Here is an 8,961-nt window from a genome sequence, read left to right on the forward strand (position 1 = left end):
GAGAGGGGCACAAGATGAAGAGGAAGAGACATTTTAACATCATAGGAACATTCCAGAAGATACTTCATATATCTATCGAGGAGTTTTGAAGTGCTTCTCTAAAGGGAAGGTAAGGGAAGGGATTCTCTAAAGGGAAGCTAAGGAAGGGGAGAGCCTGAGAGAGACGTGCCTTACGAGAAAGAACTCCAAGAGATTTAATGCACAGTCACATGATATATGCGTTAGTAAATTTGTGTCTTCTTTCACACATAGCACACTTGTGAAGATGCCTTGCACTTGGTGATACTCATACTAATAGTAAACTCGATCACTAGATCTGTATAATGGTGACCTAACTTCAAAACATGGTCCATGTACTTCTAGAACTTTCCACATGAAGTATTTCTAAGTTTCCAAAAACTATGTTTTTGCTAGCAATGGTGTTGACATTTACTGTTTGGTTTCAGAGAAATCTGTGTGTGTGTGTGTGTGTGTGTGTGTGTGTGTGTGTGTGTGTGTGTGTGTGTTGTCTCTGTCTGTCTCTCTCAAATCACTCAATAACTTTGCTCGGTTTTGAGCTTGCTTGGATAAGTTTGATCAATTTTTGGTAGAACTCAGATACCGCTTTATAAACAACACCTTGTATTGCAAGAGCAAAGACTAGATTCTCAGGCGAGTGCCAATATCTAGTGAAATCATGGAGGTGAAATCATTTGCTCCAGATGCTTCTAGTAGGAAGATTCTATAGCTAGGATTTTCTTGGCCTAGTTTGAACAGGGATGTGCATCATTGGTGTAAAACATGCAGAGCTTGTCAAGTATCCAATGATCGAACAACAACCTATGAGCCACAGACTCCTCATCTCATATGGCCCATTTGAGAAGTGGGGAATAAATGTGATTGGTCCTTTACCAAGGGCACAATTAAATTGTACATCTAGATGTTGTATATTACATGACCCGATGGGTGGAAGCAGCAGCCACCACACGCATTACAGCCTAAGAAGTGGCGAAGTTTATATCTGAGCACATCTTGCCGGATTGGCACACCTATGGAGATAATATCTGATAGAGGGCCAGGTTTCAGAGGTGACTTGGTGGGAGAATTTCTGCAAAAGCTAGGCATCACACGTCGACACTCAACTCCATACTATCCACAATGCAATGGTCTAGTGGAAAAGGTAAGCGGCATGATCTGTAAGATCATCACAAAGCAGATGAATAACCACACAAGTGATTGGGATAAGCATCTCATGGCCGCTCTTTGGGCCTACTGCACGACATTTCGAACATCACTAGGTTTCACCCCTTTCCATCTGGTATATGGAAAAGAGGCCATTCTACCCATTGCGGTGCAGATAGCCACCTTGGGAGTCATTGCTAGCCAGTTACAGCGCCCAATTTCCCATCTCCGCATTCACATCTCGGATCTAGAAAGGCTTCATCTAGACAAGGAAGATACGATCAACTACTATACGACGCAAGCAAAACGACACCACCTCACATTTAATCAAGGGCTTAAGGAAAAGGGTTCGAAGAAAGGCATGTTAGTATTGAGATACGACAATAGATTTACACTAGGAAAGATAAGAAGTTTCATCCAATATGGTAAGGTCCATTCATCATCAAAAGGCTATATGCCAATGGTAGCTACAAATTGATGGAGGCTGATGGTCAAATTCACAAGAACAGAGTCAATGGATGAAGGCTCAAAAGGTACTTCTTAAGGTTTGATCTAGAGTTCATGGTAGATATGCTAGAGGAGGGAGAACCCTCCAACTCCACTACTAGAGAATCAAAAGCAGACATAGAGGCATGAATGCCTGTAGCCACAAGGGGAGGTTTAATGATAGCTGGCTTTAAAAATCCTCGACCGTGGGAACTAGCCCCAAGAGGGGGAGCTTTAATATGAATAAAAAAACATCTTTTTATCATTGTTGTAGGTTGCCCCCCCCCCCCCCCCCCCCCCCCCCCCTTGTCCTTGCACTCACATAGGGAGCCGCCACCCTTGGCACAATCCTCCTCCTCCTCCTCTCTCTCTCTCTCTCTCTCTCTCTCTCTCTCTCTCTCTCTCTCTCTCTCTCTCTCTCTCTCTCTCTCTCTCGGCACCATCTCCTCTCTCTCTCTCTCTCTCTCTCTCTCTCCTCCATTATCAAAAGCAACCAACTCTCTCTCTCTCTCTCTCTCTCTCTCTCTCTCCACACGCGTACGCACACATACACACACACTGGCAACCCACACACACACACACACACACACACACACACACACACACACACACACACACACACACACACACACACACACACACATTGTGGTACTTAGTTATAGTTTATGGACTTTATTTTAAAACTTCACCTCCTCACCATGGGACTAGGCCCGTATCTATTACCTACAAGTAGGGTTTCACTTAAAGGTTTACTACCCTACTACCATCTACTTGCCATGAAGGCGCAGTGGCTCTCTCTCTCTGCAAAACGTAGGCGGCCTCACCGTCGTGTAATACTGTCGTTTCACTCATGGCAATTCTACTCATGGCCACGATCTGTCGGGCCGACTCCCTCCTTCCTCTATATAAAGAGCTGAGGGCATTTCTCTGGCCCTCACTTAGCTTTGTTTGGTTGTTGCTGTGCCTAGTGAAATCTGCATTGTGTCATGACATTGAAGCATGGAGCTCACCGCTACTAGTACACAGGTCTGCTTCCTTGGCCATTTTGGTTTTCATTGCATGTTTTTTATAAAATGAAAAAGGGGAGCATTATATTGAAGTTACTACTATTGAGGATGGTTTTTTCAAGCATGTTGCTCTTGCTCTAAAACGGGGTTGTGATATTCCGTGATGAGAAGCATATATGGCTACACATGCCATGGCATGGTGACTATGGTAATTTGCGGCACTGCTAAGGATATAAGTGTTTAATGATTGCCTAATACATGAGGTTGTTCTGCCTTTTTCGTTGGGGACTTTACTTGGTTAAGGGTTACTGAGCATACCATAATGGCCTAAATAGGCAGCGGTGTACTGCTTGAATTAACAAAAATTGTCGCTGTTTTTTTACTACAGGTCGTAAAAACTATCTCTTTTTGTCACTAGAATAAATGGAGGTACCATTATTTCTATGGTTTTTTACCCTATTATCCGGTGTAAATTGGAATTTCCTTCTGGCATACTAATTTTGTCGCAAGTTGGCTGACTACTTGGTGCCGTACTGCATGACTTTTTTCTATGACTGGTTTTGTTATCTTATTAATGGTAAGCTTGATAAGGGGGTGTTGCTCCATCCTCCATACACCAGTAATAAACTTATATTGGGGCCAGGTAGCACGCTTTTATTATTTTTTCCTAAAACATAGTTGTATTACCTGTAAAGGTGACAACTTTTTTGCTCTTTTCGCTGGCTCACTAGCAATTTAGTGTTCCCAATTACTTGGATATTTCTTGGTTAGTGCTGATTGTTTCTTAGGAGGAATGTTTTGAACGTAAAGAAGGTTTACCTTTGCACAATGCTTTTTTCATCACTATAGTATGGGAAGCCGGCATTACTCCAGTGTTTCTGAGTGTTCCTTGGAAATGCGCTGCCTTTCGAGTGTTACTTAGACTTTTTTTTATCTTATTAAATATGGTGGAAGTAGGGCATGAACCTACTGCTTATGGGTATCAAATGATTCCTTTGTAACACCGCTCCTTTTTTGGGTACATGTTGGCTATAACCCGTCATAATGAAAAATTTACAAAGATTTCCTGTTTTTTCTCACATTAGGAATTGCATATTATATAACATAAGAGGTTCTTTTGAAAAAAGAGGAAAATTTGTGTTCTTATTTAGTTTCAGCAAGGGTTTCTTGCTACCTTGGCTGGCCATAAGGCGGTAGAAGGTAAGTATACCCACAAAATTGGTGAGTTCTGATAAACATGATGAGCAGAATAACCTTGCCATAAATTAAAATAGCACATCATTAAACTAGCATATGGCTAGGATTAGAACTATTTAAAGAAGTTTTTATAAGTAAGAAAAACCTACTCCACTAATTGGTGCGTTCAGTAAAAGATGATCTATGATTAAAGGAAAAAGGGGGGATTTTGACACTCAGATTAGAAGGGGTAATGGCCTTCCAATGAGAATGATGTGAAATTCTTCTATAATATCTTTGGGTTCCTTTTTAAATTAAACATTTACTATGGACTAAGCTTGTAAAAAGTTGAAAAAAAGTTTATAAGATTGACATGGATAACAATTGGTATAGTCCATTGATACCTGTAAAACACATCCAAAGCTAACATATATGTTGTCTTGTTTGGATGGATGCAGGTAAGGACTCTATCTTATCTTGGATGTTTTTTTTCGACTTTGGCAAGCTGACCTACACTGGATTGCACACTCACTTATGATTTGGAAAGTTTTTCTACTATTTGTATACTGGAAGGGGACCTCATTCCTAAAAACATTGTACTCAAATGATTCTAATAGTGAGTTGTTTATGTACTTATCTGTTCTTTGTTCTATTGGAAACTATCTTTTGAATGTAAAAGTTCAATTATGTCTTATTATCTAAGATTAAACAGCTACACACACATCCTATACATAAGGTTTTTCTTTCTAGAGAAACCAGGATGATGGCTTTGGAAATTATCTTCAAAATTGAGTTCTAGGTTGGACCCACAGTCTATAATCCCTTGACTGGTTGACTGGTGTTAGGTGGTCCTTCTTAGACTCTATTTTTGGTCCCCTGCTCACGGCTACTATAGTCTTTGACTTTGCCGATTTAAGATTTGCAGGCCCAAAACTACAGTTACTATTTCTACTTTTATTTATGTTTATACTGTTCTTTTTTAGGACTGCATACTCTATAGAAAGACAGCCCGCATGAGTGCTAAACACAACCCTGAGAATCATGCAAAGATTCTCGAGCAGATTAAGCTATACCTTAAGTACCATAAACCAAAGAATGCTTTGGGAGTTAGAACTAGACCCTTCCTTTCTAGGAAAGCCAAAGATTGTGTTACTTACTATGGTAAGAAAAAGCAAACCTCACGACACTTTTTTGAAATATTACAGACTCTTGCTCTCTCACAAGGATTGGAATTGACCTCCAAGCCCCTCTCAGTGGCCACATCTCTTGTACTTAGATGTATTAGGAGCTTGGATGCTTCTCAACTAATATATGACTCAGCTCTTACCTCTGACAAGAGATTGTCTGTCTTACATATGCCGTCTTTTAATGATTGGGTCAAAATTTTGGCTACTCTAGATAAAGACTCCATGGAAGGGGTGAATTTAATTAGCCAATACATAGCCCAACTTCCCTTACAATCTTCACAATACCAACAACAGCTTGCCCTATTATCTTACTCAGGTGCTAATCTGTCTAACTTTCTAAGGAAGCTGTGCGGTCTCAATCCCTCTTTTATCTGTACATCGGCTACTCCAACTATCCCACAAACTAGTGGTATTTTTTATCAGGATAGTGTAGCCCTTGAAGGAGTTAAGGAATTTAAGTGTAATCTTTGTTCCATCAATGACTCTAACCTCCTAGAGATGGTGCCTAAATATCTAAATTTTTTCCTGTCTTACCTGTTAGACAAATTGAAATTGAATCCCTTGGGGTTGACCATCAGCTTTGGGTCCTGCCCAACAAAGTGTTCTTCGCACCTATTATTTTGAGTGAAACTTGGGTTTACCTTGCCAACGTCCCTGCCTTTACTATGGAGGACTGTAGACTCAAGATATTAAAAGGAGGACAATTTTTGGACACAGGGGAGGTTATCAAAGCACCCTTCAACCTCAATCTCATTGACCACTCCAAATGCCTCTCCAATACCGGTCTCTACATCCGTACTAAAGGAAACATGGAATTTGCTAAGAGTAACCCGGATTTCTACACTGAATCCATCTGGAATGTCCTTCGACCTTATGTAAAACGTGCCTGCAGATTTCTTGACCCTAAAGCCTCTTGTGAATCCAGCATCATGTGGTTCGTTCATACCATTTGGTTTATTCTCAACCATCTGGACCTACTCTTCCCAGAAAAACCTGTGGATTTTCACCTCTCTCTCATTTGCTCTTGGTTAGGTGGCCAAGCTAAGAAAATTCTAATTGCACAGATTGACTTTAACATCTTCCTCTGACTAATGCTGGATATCCTCAAGGAGTTAAAATCTGATGAACCTGGGATTTACTTAACTACTTATGCTAACTTTAAAGGTGTTAAGATCATCACTAGTTTACTTAAACCATGTATTGATGAAGATGACTCCCCTGCTCTTAAAAGACTCAACTCTTTGACTACCCCCAACTCCTTCACTTCCTTTTTAGCACCTAGCTCATCCTCTAACCGGGGAAAATCTCGTAGCTACACTAGGGGTAGAGGCAGGATTTCCCCCATCAAGAATTTCCTTGAAATGTAATCCTTGGTGATATTGCAGATTACTACAAGCCCTTGCGGAAGAAGCTTTCTCGACAAAGTGGTCCGACCAAAGGATTCATTTATATACACTTCTCTTTCACAATGTACTTCTCGATTGGATTTAACCAAAAAACCTTTTTTGTAAGTGCTTTGAACTAATTTTTGGCAATCACAAATTACTTGATAATATACTCATAGGATGGAAGTGTCAACATCCCCTGAAGAATTCATTAGGAAAATTTTGAGCTCATTTTTGGGCCTTGTAAGAATTGTTGATGTGGCATAGCTTTCAAAAAGTGGGGATCGGTAAATTTTTTGTAAATAAGATCCAAACTTTTCGGAGGTTGGATATTTAGAATCTACTCTTCAAATGCTATCTATTGATATATAGCATGCATGTATCGGACATTGCCTTCATATAGATCTAGAAAAAGGTGATTCTAGATTACCGTAACGGTAACAAAAATTAGTTGATTGAAAAAAAAATGGCATAACTTTCATAGAAGTCATCCAAAATTTTCGGACCTTATCTCTTTAGAATCCATTTTTTAAAAGCTTTCCAATGATAGGTCATATCATGGGGTTCTGAGAAATATTTAGAGGGGTCTACCGGGTTGCTTTCTTTTGTACAACTTTGATGATGTGGCACTCTTAAAAGGCCCAAAAATGAGTTCAAAACTTTCCTAATGTGGTCTATAGTAATGACTTTCTTCGGCGGAAATCTATTCCCGATTGTACATGCTATCAATTTGCCACCTTTTGCAAGAACTTTGAGGCATATGGAAACAATGTTTTTACCTGTGATCTTAGCATTATTGAAAATAATAAAGTACGTAGAATCTTGGCTAATGGGCTCAATTATATACCTAACTTTCCCAAAAACCCTTACCTTGATGTATCAACTATACTAAGTTGCCTCACTGACCTTGTCACTGCTCTCCAACTGGAGATGATAGTCCTACGGGACTTAATGAAAGTTGTGAAGGAATGCTTCCTTCAAAAAATATCACAAATACCTAGAAAATGGTTATCCTCGGATAAATCCTGGCTTACATCACAACTAGCTTTTGATTTTTGAAATATCTCTCATAAATGGTTTGTTGTCGGGCTTGACAAAAGCTCTAACTGTCCCACTCTCATTTGCAAATACCTTGCTTAGAAGGCTGCCCACGATCGAGTATCTAGAAAGGAATTCTGTAGTATTAACTCTTCACTACAAACAGTGACCGATAATATCTCAAAATGCTTAGGGAATCTAAGCTACCTTGTATAGAACACTAAGCTACCTATATTATTTCCCACCTATAAGATTCATAGCATAAGTTCAGATGGATATTTGATGCTTCCAATGGTATCTTTACTAATATCATCAAGGATATTACGCTTTTCCTTGACCTTATACTAGCCAATTTGAGCTTATTTGTGCCACTAAATAGAAAATCTGCCATGACTTCCTTCATATACAATACAACCCCTTTTGGCTTACGAGAAACTCTACAGAAGTCTGGCTTAACCTTCCACAACAAATCTTTCACATTTTTACTGCGGACATTACGCAATGCTACGAAAACATTCCTCTTGATGGGGATCTTGGCCTTAAGACCATTCTTGCCAAGGTGATTAAAATGGATTTTCCCAATGCTAGAAAGAAGAAACTTTTTTTTATCTCTCTTTCCAAAAAACCCAAGTGGATAAAAAAAACTCACTCCTTACACTTCAATGAAGATAAGCTTTGATTTTACATCTCGTGGCTGCTTTGTAAATGTACTATAGTTTCCCGTGGTATATGCTTCAACCAATGCCTAGGCATCCCAATGGGGTTCTCTTGTTCTCCACTTATGTGTAATATCTACCTTGATTTCTTCGAATATGATTGGTTTCCAAAAACCATGGAATCTTGCAAAAATAATCTTTCACAATTCAGACATACCTATAGATATATGGATGACTTACTAAGTGTCAACAATAAAGCCTTCCTCAAAGAAATTTGTTTGATTTATCCTCACTGCCTTAAAATTGAACCCACATCTTTACATGGGATCATTACACCCAATGGGGATTTTTGCACATCAGTTCAATTCTTTAACCTTTTTATCTCTCTTCATGTTCCGTCTGTTGGTGGATATGACCTAAGATTTGTTTGGAAAAGAGAGCTCCTGAAACTACCACTTGTGGAATTCATAATAAAGAATAGCCATAGGCCTCACAAGGATGCTATTAGCTCGTGTATCAACCTGCTACACTTAATTTTCTATTCTTCCTCTGATTATTTCCTTGCCTAGGAGGATATTAATTTACTAATAAAAAAGTATTGCCTTAACGGGTTTAATGGAAACCAATTCCGCGACATAATTACACAATCTCTCACCCAACATAGATGGCCTGGGTTACACTTTAACCAGAATGATCTCATTTCTCTAATAAGGTAGTAGGCTTATACACAATGGGCCTACTACCAACCCATTGTGTATGGCGCCTGGGTTAGGGTGGGTACACACACACACACACACCCAGTGGTACTTAGTTATAGTTTCTGGACTTTATTTTAAAACTTCACCTCCTCACCATGGGACTAGGC

The sequence above is a fragment of the Adiantum capillus-veneris genome, chromosome 10 (genome assembly GCF_014529385.1).
Source record: "Adiantum capillus-veneris isolate H3 chromosome 10, ASM1452938v2, whole genome shotgun sequence".
Lineage (NCBI taxonomy): Eukaryota > Viridiplantae > Streptophyta > Polypodiopsida > Polypodiales > Pteridaceae > Adiantum > Adiantum capillus-veneris.